Source organism: Grus americana, chromosome 33 (genome assembly GCF_028858705.1).
Source record: "Grus americana isolate bGruAme1 chromosome 33, bGruAme1.mat, whole genome shotgun sequence".
Classification (NCBI taxonomy): domain Eukaryota; kingdom Metazoa; phylum Chordata; class Aves; order Gruiformes; family Gruidae; genus Grus; species Grus americana.
In genome coordinates, this window is record NC_072884.1 from 137,609 (window position 1) to 154,540 (window position 16,932).

Consider the following 16,932-nt stretch of genomic DNA (forward strand, 5'->3'; position numbering starts at 1 on the left):
GTCTGTGCATGCAGGGGTAGAGCTAGGGAAACCAGAGCTCAGCTGGAGCTGGAAGCACCAAGGGGTGGGTAACCAGAAAAGCTTCTCTAGATAAATCAATAACAAAAGGAAGGCAGCTAAGGAAAAGGTGTGCCTGCTGCCTAGCGGGGCAGAGGACTGGGGCAGAGGACCTACTGACCAAAGGCATGTAATGATCTGAGTTATTCAGCACCTTTTTTCCCTCATTTTCACTGGTAAGTTCTGCCTCAGGCTTCCTGGTTTCCTCAGTCTCCTAACAGAAACTGTGGGATCTGAGCACCCAGTCCCTGCACAGCCCCACAGGGGCACAGGAGACAGCCATCCTCTGGAACCTCTTGGGGTCTGGTCCAGAAGAGATGCCATGCAGGGCTGACCTTTTTCCTTTACTCAGGATATGGAGATGTCCTGGAGGATCAAGCTGGCCGTGTACTACCCCGGAGCTGAGCTGAGCAGCTGGCACTGTAAATGTGAGGGGCTGCCCTGTGACGATTGCCCTGGGAAAGCTTCCCAGTCAGTCCAGGGAGCAGACCAGGCTCCTCTTCAGCACCTTCCACATTTGTTTTCTGTCCAACAATTCCAGGCTCTGCATCGTGAGTACAAGGCTGTGTGCCTGCACGCTCCCTGATCAGATCCTGGTGTTCCGCTCCATTTCCCTCTGCCAGGCACTTTCCAGGCAAGCTCTGCCCCATTCCCAGCTCTCCCCACTGCCCCCCATAGAGGGTTTCAGGGCTCTGGGATCTCCCACCACAGCCTAAGCCCCTCTGAAGGGAAGAGCAGCCCTGGGAAGGTGGGGGGAGGAGGCAGAAACAGAGATGGGGAGGGTTAGCCTCCCATGAGCCCCAAGACTGAAAGCTAGCAATGGCATGAGGAAACAGGCTAACAACTCCTTTGTATCCAGGATGCCACTCATCAAGCCTTTGCCTTCCCACCATCTCCACAGGTTTTCCCCGCTCCCCAGGACAGAACAAGAAACCTGATGATGGGACCTCTCCAATAACTCCTGCTGCCCAGCCATAGAGCCGCCGTCCCTGAACTGGCATGTGCAGAAATGAACTTCTCTTTCTTATTTAATCCTAAGGCACCAGAGGTCTTTGGGTGCTCCACTGGATGCAGCCCAAAGATTTTTTACTGCGGACGCGTAAATCACTCTACAGCCTCCCTCCCCATGCTCGCTGGGTCCCACCTGCCTCTCCTGCAGAGTCCTCAATTCACTTTGCACCCTTGGTGCTTTCCCTTTTTAAGACTACACTTTGGGTGATTTCTCATTTTGTGAAGCTCCCTGTTCACCCCTTGGCTCATGCGGTTCCTGCAGAGCCCCTGAGCTCTCCTGATTCCCCTCCAGAAGGACGAGTGTCTGCGATTAGCTCTATAGCCTGTGTGTCAGCTCAAGGTAGGTTGTCCAACTCTATTTGCACTAGGCGCTTATCCTGGTTTTGGCTAGAATAGGGTTAATTTTCACAAGGAGACAGGACAGGTGAGCCAAGCTGGCCAGGGGCTATTCCATACCATGTGACGTCATGCTCACCACAAAAAGGGGCCAGTCAGGGAGGTGAAGGTGTCGGCGGGGCTCCGGGACCGTCTGAGTGTGGGCTGAGCATCCAGTTGGTCATCGAGTTGGTAAATTGCTTTCTGTTATCACCCATTGTGTATGTTCCGTTATCGGTACTGTTGTTGCTATTTCCCTCTCCCTTTGCTGTCCCAGTAAACTGTCCTTATCCCAACCCACAAGGTTTTGCCTTTGTCTTCCCATTCTCCTACCTATCCCACCGAAGGAGGGTTGAGCAAGCGGCCACATGGTGTTCAGCTGCCAGCTGAGCCTAAACCACAACAGCGCTGACACCTGAGCCCTGGATCCAGACCTGGGTCCCCATCAGATCACTCTAGGATGCTGAGCTCATCCTTCAGGCCACTGGGGAACCAAAGCAAAGCCAGAGGATCTTTTAGGGTGCCACTTATTTTCTATATTCTTTCCCTGATCTTTTGAATTATAGCTTGGTCTTCAGGACCAGCACTGAAGATCTCTGCAGTGAGATGACATTTTTAAAGACATAATATTGGGAAGTCAGCTGTGACAATGTTGTGAACATACACAACATGCTTCTAGGTCAGACACAACAGGTTTATGTATTAGCAGAGTTGGGAAGAATCCAAAAATTTCTGTATGAACATGAGGATCACATAGACAACAGCAATGAACATCAAGCAGAATGCAGAACTATCCTGAGATACCATGGGTGTCATGACTACACAGGTCTGGGCAAGTTATTACAGATGAAAAATGTCTATGAAATCAGTTTGCTCAGTGCATCTTTGAGCTCCTTCTCCAAAGAGTGGAGGGCAGCTAACGCCAGCAGTGTGGTTTGGCTTATCAAAGAATGTCTATCAAAAAGAGATGGAAATTCTCCCTCTCTTAACCCCTATTTCTTTTACTCCTTTTTGGCTGGACACCTAGGCAGCGACAGCAAGAGGTACATTTTCTCTTCTGTAGGGTGATTCAGCTGAGCCTATGCACATATCCTGCCATTGGTCAGAAACCAGCTCCCCCCATGCACCACGCAGACCCACAGGAGCTGGGATTCTTCTTGCTACAGTTCAAGTGTGCACAAAAGAGGTGCTTGTGTGTGAGTCCCTGGTCTAAAAATCCTCTATAATCAGTGGGGATGGAGGGTGGCAGTTAGTTGTTCACACTAAAGACCTGGTGGCATTTGAGGTGCCAGAGGTGGTTCATGATATGCACAAGTGTCTGCAAGCCCTGATGAAACTATTTTGAGGGACCCATGTCGTTCTTGTGCATTAACACTATGGGTGAGTGGGCCTCCATAAGGATGACATTAATCATTCTCCAGCCTACCTTCCCCATGCTGCTGGGTCCCTGCTGCCTCCTCTGGGATTGCAGAGTTCTTCTTTCCCTGTGGATATCTTAGTTCAACACTTCACCTTTAGGTGACTCCACCTTCAGTGCTCTCTCAATTTGTGGGGCTCCAGTCACTGCCCACCAGAGGCACACACTGTCCCTGGACATCCCCCTGGCTCTCCAAGCAGCTCCAGTTTGTCCTCAAGAATGATGTCATCTGCCAAGTCCAATATGGAGAGCCCCAAACATGAAACTCAGTGACCAGTCATTGCCCCCCATTCTCACTAGACACTGATGAGTGAGTCCAAAATCCAGTCCTCAGTTGCTAACATGTGACGATGTGACTGATAGGTTTTTGCTCCTGCAGCCATACAGAATCCTGAGCAACGTCCTTCTGGGGATGCAATCGCTCATGCCTACTCCTGACACCAGCATTGGAAGAAAAGCCCATGGCACACAGGAGATCCCATTTTATTACAGAGGTGCTGTGAGGGATTCAGCTCTGGCCCAGTGTTCAACACCTTTATTCTGGCTCCAGATGACAGAGAGCATGTTCATGCCTCAGTAGAAGTAGAAAGAATCCAAATATTTCCGTAGTCACATTCTAAACAGAAACTATAATCATAATAATAATAATGAGGTCAGTAATCATAGAATCATAGAATGGTTTGGGTTGGAAGGGACCTCAAAGATCATCTAGTTCCAACCCCCCTGCTGCGGGCAGGGACACCCTCCACTAGACCACATTGCCCAAAGCCTCATCATAATAAAAGGTCAAGACTTCTCTGGGACACGCTGGGAGACATTTCTAGAGAGAGATGGGAAGTTTATCACTATTAAAACAGTGTTGATGAAATCAGCTTCCTCAGGGCATCCTTGAGCTCCTGGTTCCTCATGCTGTAGATGAGGGGGTTCACTGTGGGAGGCAGAACTGAGTATAGAACTGCCACCACCAGATCCAAAGAGAGGGAGAACATGGAAGGGGGCTTCAGATAGGCAAACATGACGGTGCTGATAAACAGAGAGACCACGACCAGGTGAGGGAGGCACGTGGAAAAGGCTTTGTATCGTCCCTGCTCAGAGGGGATCCTCAGCACGGCCCTGAAGATCTGCACGTAGGTCAGCACAATGAAAACAAAACACCCAAATGCTAAACAGAGGCTAACCACAAGGACCCCAGCTTCCCTGAGGTAGAATTCTGAGCAGGAGAGTTTGAGGATCTGGGGGACTTCACAGAAGAACTGGTTTATGGCATTGCCTTGGCAGAGTGGTAGCGAAAATGTATTGGCAGTGTGCAGCATGGCGTTGAGGAAACCACTGCCCCAGGCAGCTGCTGCCATGTGGACACAAGCTCTGCTGCCCAGGAGGGTCCCATAGTGCAGGGGTTTGCAGATGGCAACGTAGTGGTCATAGGCCATGATGGTGAGAAGATGAAACTCTGAGGACATCAAAAAGACAAACAGAAAGAGCTGTGCAGCACATCCTGCATAGGAAATGTCCCTGGTGTCCCAGAGGGAATTGGCCATGGATTTGGGGAGAGTGGTGGAGATGGAGCCCAGGTCGAGGAGGGAGAGGTTGAGGAGGAAGAAGTACATGGGGGTGTGGAGGTGGTGGTCGCAGGCTATGGCGGTGATGATGAGGCCATTGCCCAGGAGGGCAGCCAGGTAGATGCCCAGGAAGAGCCAGAAATTCAAGAGCTGCAGGTCCCGTGTGCCTGTGAAAGCCAGGAGGAGGAACTGGGTGATGGAACTGCTGTTGAACATTTAGTCCCTCTAGGATTTGGGTGCTGTAGAAGAAGAAAAATACATGGACAACTCAGGACAGGCTTCTCTAAGAAAAAACTGTTCTTTTTCTCACAGAAACCTCCCACATTGCCTCTCTTCTCAAGAAGACCTTCATGCTTCTTCATCCTTTCATAGAATCATAAAAGCATAGAATCCTGGAATCGTTTATGTTGAAAAAGACCTTTAAGATCATCAAGTCCAACTATAAACATCACACTGCCAAGTCCACCACTAAACCATGCCTCTAAGCCCTATGTCTACACATCTTTCAAATACCTCTAGGGATGGTGACTCTACCTCTCCCCTGGGAAGCCTCTTCCAGTGATTGACAACCCTTTTGGTTGAGAAATTTTTACTAATTTCCAATATAAACCTCCCCTGGCACAACTTGAGGCCATTTCCTCTTGTCCTATCAGTTGTAATTTTGGAAAAAAGACTGATGCCCACCTTCTTACAACCTCCTTTCAGGTAGCTGTAGAGAGCAATAAGGTCTCCCTTCAGTCTCCTTTTCTCCAGACTAAATAACCCCAGTTCCCTCAGCCACTCCTCACAAGACTTGTTCTCCACACCCTTCCCCAGCTTCACTGCTCTTCTCTGGACACGCTCCAGCACCTCAATGTCTTTCTTCTAGTGAGGGGCCCAAAACTGAAAACAGTACTCGAGGTGTGGCCTCACCAGTGCTGAGTACAGGTGGATGGTAGTTCTGATTTTGTTCTGATTTACTCTGGCTGACTGTACCATGAGGAGGAGGGTCCTCATCCAATGAGTTCCTTAGGAGTCAGACCTGCTCTACAGCAGCTGGTACACAGAAGCAGCAAAAAGCCCTGTATATGGAGGTGGTCACTGAGGATAGACACCTCGGGCTGAGTGCAGGAGCCTGGATTAAATGCCCCTGTGGGAATAGTCTCCATGTCCTGAAAGGAGAGATGACACTAGCACTTGGGCCACCTACCTCTGGAAAAGTGCCCTGGGAGGGATTTCCTTTTTCTGGTTTTACCCTTTTGAACAGAGGTGACTGAGTCTGAATCAGTCACTAGTGAGACAGAACCTGCCTTCCAATCTATTGCCTTCCATCTGCCCTTCGTCTGTAAACGTGGTCACAAGAGAGAGGCGGGTGGGGACTATTACTGCATGGACATCCTCACTCACCTGAGAGGCACCCATCAAGGAGGAAGGCTGCTGGAGGTCTTCCTGCTCCATGCTCCAGTGGATGGGCTGTAGCACAGAGGCTTAACAATACACTTTCTTGTAATCTTGTCAGATCAGGGACACATTCTTTGAAGGGGTAGAAATCCTCAACTTTTGGATTACTCTCACATCAACACTAGTGAGTCCTGAGAGAGACAAATGGTTCCCTGTGCCTTAGTACGCAGTCAGGAGAGCTGGTCTCTCCAGCAATCTCGTTCCCAGCTGCCATGTCCAGCCCCTCTCAGCTGGAGGATGATCACACTCAGAAGTTACTCTGAGAAAGGAACTGTACGGAGCTGGGGGATTCATGATTCAAAGTGCAGCTCTCCAAACTCCTCTCTTGTTCTCAGATCAGAATGAGCACAGAGTGACACAGAGGTTGTGCTTTTCACATGGATGACCAGAACAACCACTCTAGGGTGCTGTGTCTGCAACAGAGTGAGGTCTCAACACTCCCTTTCTAGCCCAGGGAATGCAAAGCTCATTTCATCCTCTCACATACCCATGCTGAAAAATGCTCAGCAGCATTTCTATGGCCTCAGTATCACCATGGCTTCACTGTGGAGCTCTCAGATATCACAAAGATGCTGTGGGAGAGCTGCACCTTTGTGAAGAACGGTTTGACATGACACTTACAGGGGGACGATTAAAGGTCCTGAGGTGGTGTGGCTTCAGAGAGAGACTGCTTCTTTCTCAAACCCCAGCAAGTGCACTGCCCTGGTAAGAACAGACAGGGAGACAGTAGAAGATGGGGTCTTCTGAAAGGACAGTAGTCACATTTCCCAATCCCACATGCTGTATTGTCTGGAGTCCCAGAATTCAGAGGGGGGCAGGGACACCTCATTCCCATGCAGACATATCTGTGGGCAGCACACTCAGAGTTGCTGTCTGAACTTTAGCTGAAATTCCAGTCCCCAGAAAGACAGCAAAAAATAACAGGAGAGCATGGACAGGTGTAGAAATATTGGAAAATACCATGATGCTTATGTCAAAGAAGGCAAAGAGGCAGAGAAATACTTTGGAGAGACATTACCTTACCCAGCTCTGCACACACCCCCGATATCAACACTGCTGGGCAGTCACTCCAAGACCCTCTGTTGTGCAAGAGTAAAGGAGCAGTGTCAGGAGACAAGCACCCCTCCTCTGCTGGAGTTCTGGCTGCAGAGGAGGTAGATCATGCCCTGGACAACACGGTCTACATGGTAGAAGTTGTGGGTTGGGGAGGAGACCAAGGCCTTACTCAGAGGAAGATGACTGTACTGGAGGAATGGACAAGCAATTGCCCAAATCCACCTTGTCTAGCACTTCTGTCAGCACTTTCGTCTCCTCCCCTGACATATCTCCACTGCCTGGAGCTGTTTGTCCCTGTAGCTGTTTCTCTGTCTTTTCCCATCCCACCCTGTACACACTCAGCTCTGCCCTGCAGAAAACTCCCAGTGGCAGGGCACACTCTGGGGCATCCCGGTGTTTGGTGGTCCAGAGGATCAGGTCAGAAAAAAACAGACCACAACTAGAAAATGTGGTGCTGCTGCAGTCTTAGGCTGAGGAGTGGGTGATTGAATATTACCAGGTTTCCAGCAGACCTACTGATCTGTCAGTCTTTTGTCCAAATTTACCTTCTTTTCCATTTCTCTCCCCTCCCCAACCCTCACCAGCAGTAGGAAACTGAAAGCACAAACTCAGGAAAACTCTTTGTCTTTATAGGTATTGCTCCATTGATAACACTGATGAAAAAACTCCCCTCAGAAATGTCCTAGGGGTGATATGAATCTGAAGCACCCTCTAGACAGTAGAAGGACCCTGCCCTGCTGAGGGTTGCTCCATCCACCCAGATCTTCTCCCTGCAGCACCGTGGGGAGCTCCCTGGGCAGGCTGAGTGCTGACTCTGGACTGCGGCATCCCCTTGGGGTGCAGGGACCCTGCTTGGAAGGACAGTCCTGGGCACCACCTACCTTCACACCCTTGCAACCATCCCCAGGAGAAGGGAGACATGATACCCTGTCCCTCTGACCATGGAGAAAGGAATGCCTGCTCTAGAGCACTGTTGTGGTTTAACCCTGCAGGCAGCTAAAACCAGACAGTCGTTCGCTCACCCACCTCCCCTCAGTGGGAGAGGAAGAGAATTGAAAATGGAAAAAAAAAAAAAAAGTAAAACTCATGGGTTGAGATAAAGACAATTAAATAGGACATAAAAGGAAGAAGATGATGATGATGATTATAATTATAATAATAATAGTAATAATAGAATATACAAAACAAGTCATGAACACCACAAAGTATGAGAAGCTGAAAAGTCCTTGAGTGCTTGGCAACAACTAAAAACATCAGTGCGTTATCAACACTATTCTCATTCCAAATCCAAACCACAGCACTATACCAGCTGATAGGAAGAAAATTAACTCTATCCCTACCAAAACCAGGACAAGTGCTTCCTTCTCCCACACAAAAATGCTCATGCAAGATCCCATAGGCTGTGAGATGTACCTCCTATAGGACATCCCTCCTAGAACTGCTGCTGTACTGCTCTACACCGAGACTTACCACGTCAAGGGCTGTGAAGATTTCTCTACCCGTGAGTTCTCCTCTGTCCTCCCACCTCAGACTGCCTTTCACATCCCTCTGCCTCACTCATCTCCCCTCGCTGCCTGCAGGCCGTGCCCGCAGCCCTGCTGCGCTTTGCAGTGGACCTGCTCCCGGGCAGAGCTGTCCATGTGCAGCACTGCCCAATTGCCATGAGCTCCCTCCGTCCCAGGATCCCAGCCCAGCTCAGCAGCAGAGGATTAGCCCAAGGTGCCACTTTCTCTGTCCCCTCTGGGCTCCCTCCAGCTGTCACTGGGTCTCCAAGGGAGCCTGCTGTGAAGCAGACTGAAGTAATCACTGAAATAATCACCCTTAGCTGGTGAAAGACACTTATTTCTAGCAGTGTCATTTCTTTTATCAGGAAAAGACTTAGGTATAAAAATCATCTTTTCTTGTCTTAATATTAGACAAGACTCCCAGATGCTGACAGGGAGGGATCTCCTTTACCCTTGCTGAGGAAGTGATTCAGCTGCGTCAGTCAAGGCATCTCACTCTAGATTTGTAGTCCTGGCCCTAGAAGGGAATTCAGCTCCCTCTCATGGCTGTCACAAACGCACAAGACATGGGATTCCTCTCTCCTCAATTCAGGTGTGATCAAAATATAGTCACCTGCATGTGAGCTCCTGGTCTCATCTCCACTGCTAGTTAAAGGAGATGAAAGCCAGCAGCGAGCCGTTCAAACAGAAACACGTGGTGACATTTGAGGTGCCATGAGTGGTCCAAGATATGTGCAAGTAACCGCAAGCTCTAATGGAGCAACTCTGAGAGACAGGGCAGCATCAGGGGCACCATCTTAGTGCTGGGCACCCCAAATCTCTCAACCTTTCTTCGTAGGAGGGGTGTTCCAGCCCTCTGATAATCTTCATGGCCCTTCTCTGGACTTGCTCCAACAGGTCCATGTCTTTCTTGTCCTGGGGACTCCAGAGATGGACACAGTACTCCAGGTGGGGTCTCACAAGAGCAGAGTAGAGGGACTTCACTCAACCTGCTGGTCATGCTTCTTTTTATGCAGCCCAGTATATGGTTGGCTTGCTGAGGGTGCACTCAATCCCACTCTCTACGGGTGGGATTCAGCCCATTCAGCCCTTGGTGAAGCCATGCTGGCTGTCTCAAATCACCTCTCTGTCCTCCATGTACCTTAGCATAGCTTCTAGGAGGATCTGTTCCATGATCTTCCCAAGCACAGAGGTGAGGCTGACAGGTCAGTAGTTCCCAGGGTCCTCCTTTCTACCTTTTTTAAAAATGAGTGCAATGTTTCCCTTTTTCCAGTCACTAGGGACTTCACCTGACTGCTTTGACTTTTCAAATGTCATGGAGAGTGGCTTGGCAAGTACATCAGCCAATTCCTTCAGGCTCTGGGATGCATTTCATCAGGTCCCATAGACTTCTGTATGTTCAGGTTCCTCAGGTGGTCACTAACCAGACGTTCTTTTACAGTGGGAGGGACTTTGCTCCCCCAGTCCCCATCTTGCACTCCATCCACTCAAGAGGTATGGGGAGAGAGGTTGCCAGTGAAGACTGAGGCAAAATTTGAGTATCTCCTTCTTCTTCTTGTCCATTTTTACCAGTTTGCCAGTGGTGGTCATCAGGAGGGGTACACTTTCTTTGACCTTCCTTTTCTGGCTGACATACCTGTAGAAGCCCTTATTATTCTTTGCATCCCTTGCCAAATTCAGCTCCAGCCGCGCCTTGGTCTTCCTGGCCCCATCCCTACACAACGAGGAAGCATCCCTATACTCTTCTGAGCATAGCTGTCCCTACCTACACTACCTGCGCATTTCCTTCTTGCCCTTTAGTTTGACCAGCAGGACTCAACTCAGCCATCAGGACTGTGAGCTCCACCAGTGCACGATCGCTGCAGCCCAGGCTGCCTCCAGTCTTGATGCCCACTTGCATTGGTGATCATCAGGCCCAGTATGACATCCCCTCTGGTAAAGCTACCACCTGGCTTAAGAAGTTATCCTCAATGCATTCCAGAAGTCTTCTGGATTGCCTACAGCTTGCCGTGGTACTTTTCCAGCAGATGTCACTGCGGTTGAAGTCCCCCAGCAGGATGAGAGCCTGTGAGTGTGATGCCTCCTGTAGCTGGGGTAAGAAGGCTTCATCAATAGACTCCCCTTGATCAGGCAGCCTGTAATAGACACCAACCACAAGGTTCCTTTTGTTGTCTCTAACTCTTACCCATAAGCTTTCAACCTGCTCATGGCTATTCTTCAGAGACAGCTCTTCAAACGCTATCTGTTTCTTGATGTAGAGGTCAATGCCTCCACTCCTCCTTCCTTGCTTGTCCCTTCTGAACAGCCTGTAGCCATCGATAGCCACAGTCCAGACATGGAATTCATCCCACTAAGTTTCAGTAATGGCAACTAGGTCGTAGCTTTCTAGCAACACAGTGGCTTCCAACTCCTCTGGTTTGCTGCCCATGCTGCATATATTGGTGTAGAGACACTTCAGGTGGCCTGTCAACTGTGTCACCTTCTTAGAGGAACACCCCTTAATCGTTTTGATGTATTTCACTGGTGTTTCCCTGTTGGCTTCTATTACCTCAGGAGCTCAAGGTTCATCTCCATAAGAATTCAAGTGTGCTGCAGGGTATCCAGCATGTCTCTAAGCAACAGGCTGAGGGCCCTTGCTGTCACCCCATCCCTCTAATCTTGGTGTGTCATCTCACAGCTTGTCACAGGCAAGCGTGTTATTATCCCCCTCCCCCTTCAAGTCTAGTTTAAAGCTCTGTCAATGAGATCCATTAGATCGTAAGCAAAGACCCTCTTCCCCCTTTGAGAAAGGTGAATCCCATCTGACACCAGCAGGCCTGGTGCTGTGTAGGCCATGCCATTACCAAAAAACCCAAAACTGTGGTGGTGACACCAGCCATGGAGCCATGTATTAATAGACTGGGCCCGTCTGTTTCTTCCAATGTTGCTGCCGAACTGGAATATGAGAGGAAAAATAACCTGTGCTTCAGATTCTCTTCCCAAGGCCATGAAGTCTCCTTTGGTCGCTCTTGGACTACACATTGTGGCTTTATCACCACCAACATGGATGAACAGTAATGGGTAATAGTCTGAGGGCCACACCAGTGGTGTCCTTAACCCAGGCCCCAGGGAGCCAACAGATATCCCTAAGAGAAGGGTCTGTCTGACATATCAGACCCTCTGTTCCCCTCAGAAGGGAGTCACCTACTATAATGCACCTTTTCTTCCTCATGGAGGTGGTCATGACCTTTCTGACCTTGACAAGATCTCTGGTGTAGATGGACCGTCATCCACATCATCCATTGACTGGCCTTCCACATCCAGAGCCTATTGTATAGAGGCACCTGGGAAAGCAAGGTGGGCAAGGAGGGGGTTCGCCTGCCACCATGAGCATGTACTTGCCTCCATTCACTCCTTTCCTTTGAGCTACTGCCTTCATCCTGGTGGGGGGAGGATACAGGATCCCTTTGATCTTGGGTTTGTTGGGTTTTGGTGGTGGTTTTTTGGGGTTTTTGGTTTTTGGTTTTGGTTGTTTGGTTTTTTGGGGTTTTTTGTTTGTTTGTTTGTTTGTTTGTTTGTTTGTTTGTTTCTGGTGGCTATTCTTCTTTCTGTCTCAAGGAGGGCAGAGCATGGTTTCACCAATCTTTTTCTCAGACTCCTTGATATTCCTTAACCTTTCTGCTTCCTCTCATAGCTCTGCCACCAGGCTGAGCAGATCATCCATCTGGTCACACCTGCAGTGTCAGATGGTATGGCAGAGGCAAGAGCCACAAACTGCCTCTTGAGAGCTTCACCCTGGACATTAGGAAAAACTGACTAGGAGAGTGGTGCTGCACTGCATCAGGACACCCAGAGACTCTCTGTGATCTCCATCTTTGGAGGTTTTCAGGGTTCAGCTCCACCAGAAGGTGAGGGTCTCTACAGCATAGGCTCATGGGACAATTCAAGGTGGAACTGTCCTGTGCTCAGGAGGTCTCTAGTCCTGCCTTTGGTTCCAAGTAGGGCCAGCTCTGAGGTCAGAGCTTAACAAATGTCAGCATCCATGTACAGAGTCTGCACATGAACCAGGCATTGAAGCCTGGTTATAGAAATGGAAATGAGTCATTTGACCAAATCCTTGAATCCAGGAATTGTCATGCCATACCACCTGAGATTCTTTTGGGACAGAGAAGAGTAATTCCTCTTTAGGTGTTCTGGCCTGTCTCCTGGTCTATGTGGTGCTTTAAAGAGAATCAAAGCAAACTTTTTTCACTACATTGGTTTCATTTTACACGCTGAAATGCAGGGCAGATGAAGGGAACTCCAAGCTTCCAGCTTTCACTAATCTGGGATCTGTCCCTTGGCCTCCTTTGGCTAAAAAAACTAAAAAATTCCCCTATTCCACCTCCCTGTGCTCCCAAAAATATGCACATATGCACAAGATATGGAGTAGGCATGGTTTAAAGGCAATACCATCTAGGAAGTCTAATCTTTAAATGATAATAGAGTTAGTAGTGAGAGGGAAAAGCACTGTTCTAAAAACTGCATGCCAGAGGCAAACTACTGAGAACTTATGGCTATCTTGACAGGTAAGAATGACTGTCAGGAAGGAAATTAAAGCACGTTAGTTCATCACCATCAAGAAGGAAAAGGAATTCCCTTACAGCACTGTCCTGTTACTGTTATTAGTGGTCAGGCCACTGATTCAAAAATGTTGCTGAGACTTTCTTTATTTTTCCTTGGCTCCAAAGCTCTGCCTGCTCAGATCTTGAAAGAACTACCCCAAATCTCTGCAACCCACATCTCGCCAACCTTATCTCTTACTGTCTGAAAAAATACATTTATCCCCCACAGCTTCACCTGTTTCCAAATGCAAGGTGAGCTATTTCCCCTCTTGGGGCAGACATTGTACAAAGCTGCTCCATGTATGGAAACCCACTTCAATGCTGCATATTCATTTGGGTTAAAAAAATAAACTATGCTGGGTATAGTATTTCAAAGACAGTTTCAAAGTGGCAAAGCAGATAAAACACAAAAATACTGACAGCCGGGTTAAAAAGAGAGAGGAAAAAATAGGTGAAACTGTATTGTCTGGCTTCACAATTTCTCTGTCAGTAAAGAGAAGGTCCCATCAGCTACGCAATGTTTTCATTAGCTGGCCCTATATGAAATTGGGTTTCTTGGGCCTCTTGGCTTGAGCCTTTCATTTCCACCAAGGGGAAAAGATCCAGTTCAGGTACTAATTTGCTCTGTTTTTCCTGGAGAGGGCAGTTGTGTTACACAGTGGCCGTGTCAGAGGGAAGATGGAGACAATGTCAATAGAAATAGTTTGCACTGAAATGGAAGCTCAAATCATGAGCTGGCAGTACAACACTGGCTGCAATTAGGCACAAATTACCTGATTCAACTGGAGGTTCAGACCTAGTTGCTAGAGTTCTCACACATGTCACTGAGGAGGTCAGGGTGTGGGGGAAGAGAGGAGCACGCTTGAGTTTCCCAAATCCCAAGACAGTGCCCAAACCATTCATCCTTCCCTCTCCGTCTGGCATTCTGTTTCCTGAGATGCAAACCTGCTGGGACTTTTGGCAAAAAGCCTTCTTTCAGGTGCTCGTGTGATTTCCCTAAGTGTATCAGTGGCTAAAAAGAATAAAAATAGCATTTATCTACCGAAATCTAAATATCTGCAACGTAGCGATCTGCATCCATCTGTGTTAGCCACTCTGGGCAATGCCAATTGAATTCAGTAATTGTAATATAAGGCATGATATCCCATCTTCAAGTACACATCTAACGCAGTTCAGATGAAGGGTGGCCTTGCAAAAGTCTCCCTTTGTGTCCCCAGGTGGCATGGACACTACTGATTTCACTCTCCAGAGAGTGGCAGAGGCTGAATCCTCTCCCCACTACAGACTCCCTGCCCAGGCATGGGGCTAGCTCACCTGGTTCTTACTGGCACTTCACTCAGCATCCGTTTTGGTGTATTTGGTGCTTTTCTGTGGCTACTCTTTCTGCACAGGAGATCATAAAAAGACAACCATCTCATAAGAGATGGTCATAAAGGCCCTGCTACAGACAAGAAGTCTCACCATGAGCTCTGAATGCAGCCATCAAGATTGTTACGAAGCATGAGGAAGGCCCAAGAAACTCAAGGACTCTTCTGAAGTATCAGTGGCCCTGACAAGCAGTGACTGGCCATGTGTAGGTCTGGGACAGAGGGTTGGGGATGTTGGTGAGAAACAACGTGATGCCTGATGGCTTAAAAAATCCTTACAACCATGTCTGAGCCCAGAAATGGAAAGCAATTGATGTCTGTGGGTGGAGGAGGTGTGTCCTGGGAAAATGGCAGGAAGGGAGATCCCTCCTGTGCAAAACACGGATGATAGAGACACTTCCGTCTTGTGTGCATGGTTCAACCTAGGAGGCGGGGAATGCCTGGGGCTGGCTGTGCTCAGTCTGACTTTCTTCCCCTCTGTCACTCCCCACACTTGGATGGACCTCAGGAAACATCCATGAGCCTGGAGGGTGACACAAACTTCCTGGAGTGATGACCCATCGCTGCAGGGGAAGAGGGAAGTGTTTTTGAGACACATTGGTGAGAAAGGTTCCCACTTTGCAGGGGATGGGGGGCAAGGCTTGGCCATCTTGCTTGGCAACACACATTGAAAGCTTTCAGAGTCACCTCCAGATTTGATTTTCCGCCTGTAACCAGTGCCTCTGACTTCCTTCTTCACTAGCCCCCAGGGATGGGCACCTTGTCTGGTCATTCTCTCCATGGGATCTTCAGTGATGGCCCTCAGTGAGGCCCGCTAACACACTCAGAAACATGGATGTTTGCTTCTGACTTTTACTTCTCTAGAGGCTTCTTGAAGCTTTCAGTGTCTGCAGTTCAGGAACTTAGCACCAGAGGGCTCATTAACATGCAAAACACCCTAACAAGCCAAGTCTCTGGGCATAATTTTCCTTAATTCCTCAGTTCGTATTTGGTTGATCAGAGAGATTTCAGGAGTGCAGGCAAAGTGAAGGAGGAGAGAGGAATCCCACCTCCTGAGGCATGGAAGGACGCTGAGTCCCCTGCTAGCCCCAGGGTTACAAACCCAGAAGGAGATGCCTCCACCGACTCAGCAGAATCACTCCCGTCAGCTTAGACAAATGCAATCCCTGTCACTGTCTGGCTTTCCTGTCTTATAGTGGGATGAGAAAAGATTATTCTCATGCCCAACTCTGTCTCTGATAGGAGACATCAGTGATTACATCAGTCTGTTTCACAGTAGAGCCCCAGGGGCACCTCGAGGGAGCCCAGAGAGGGCAGAGAAAGTGGCGCCTTGGGCTGGTCCTCTGCCCCCGAGCTGGGCTGGGCTCCTGGGATGGAGGAGGCTCATGGCAATCGGGCAGTGCTTGTGAGAGACAGCTCTGCCCAGGAGCAGCTCCCCTGCAAAGCACAGCAGGGCTGCGGGCAGCGAATGGGAGAGGAGAGGAGCGAGGCGGAGAGAGGTTAAAGGCAGTGTGGGGCGTGAGGGAAGAGGAGAGCTCACGGGTAGAGAAATCTTCACATCCCTCTACGTGGTAAGTCTCTGAGTGCATGGCAACAAAGCTGCAGTTCCTGGGGGGATCTCCTAAAGCTGGCACATCCCACAGCCTATGGGATCTTTCAAGAGGATCCTCACAGTTTCTGTAGTGTGGAAGAGGAGGAGGAGGTGCTCCTGAGCAGCAATTCCCTTCTGCACCCTCAGAGGGACAGGGCATCGCAGCTCCCTTCTCTCAGGGACAGCTGCAGGGTGTGAATCCAGGGGTGCACCCAGGGATTCCCAGGGCTGTCCTTCATAGCAGGGTCCCTTCACCCAAGGGGGGTGTGTGCCAGGGCAGGGACTCTGCCACCTGCTAGGGTCGGCACTCAGCCTGCCCAGGGATCTCCTGACAGAGCTGTGGGGAGAAGCTGTGGGTGGAAGGTGCGATCCCTGGCAGAGCAAGGTCTGTCTGCTGTTGAGAGGGTGCTGTGTGGGTCAGGGCTGCTCACAGTTCCACATCACCCTGAGGACATTTCTGGAGGAGATGTTTCAAGAGGTAGGTCAAGGCCGGGGCTATCTGAAAGGGAAGGTGTCTGTGCTTTAAGTTTTCTCTTATTGGTCGTTTGGGTTACACAGCGGTTGTTTCGAATTTCTCTGTTCTGGAGGAGGCACTGAGACCCCAGATCTCCATAGAACTTGTCTGAGATACCCCTTAGACTCTGCACACACAGAAATTCCCCTGGGCAGTGTCCTGCTACCAGGAGGTGTCTGCAGTGCAGAACTGAGCACACAGCAGGTAGGATAAGGTCTGTGAACGTGGACAGGGAGGAGACGTGATGACAGAGAAACAGCTCCCGGCACAGACATCTCCGGGTGGCACAGACATGGGCAGCAAGTGAGGGAGCTGCTCCCAGAAACATCATGGGTGGGCTGATATGGGCACATCCCTGCCATCCTCTGCAGTGAAGATGCCTTCCCCAGAGCTACCCCCTGGTCTCCTCTCCCGCCCAGCACAGCCTCTGCCCACAAGGCTGTGGGGTCCAGGGCAA

General features: G+C 49.5%; 1 pseudogene; it reads right to left on the reverse strand.

Moving 5' to 3' along the window:
* Positions 1-3,708: 3,708 nt before the first annotated feature.
* LOC129198468 (olfactory receptor 14A16-like) lies at positions 3,709-11,702 on the reverse strand (annotated as a pseudogene).
* Between the last annotated feature and the right edge of the window lie 5,230 nt (positions 11,703-16,932).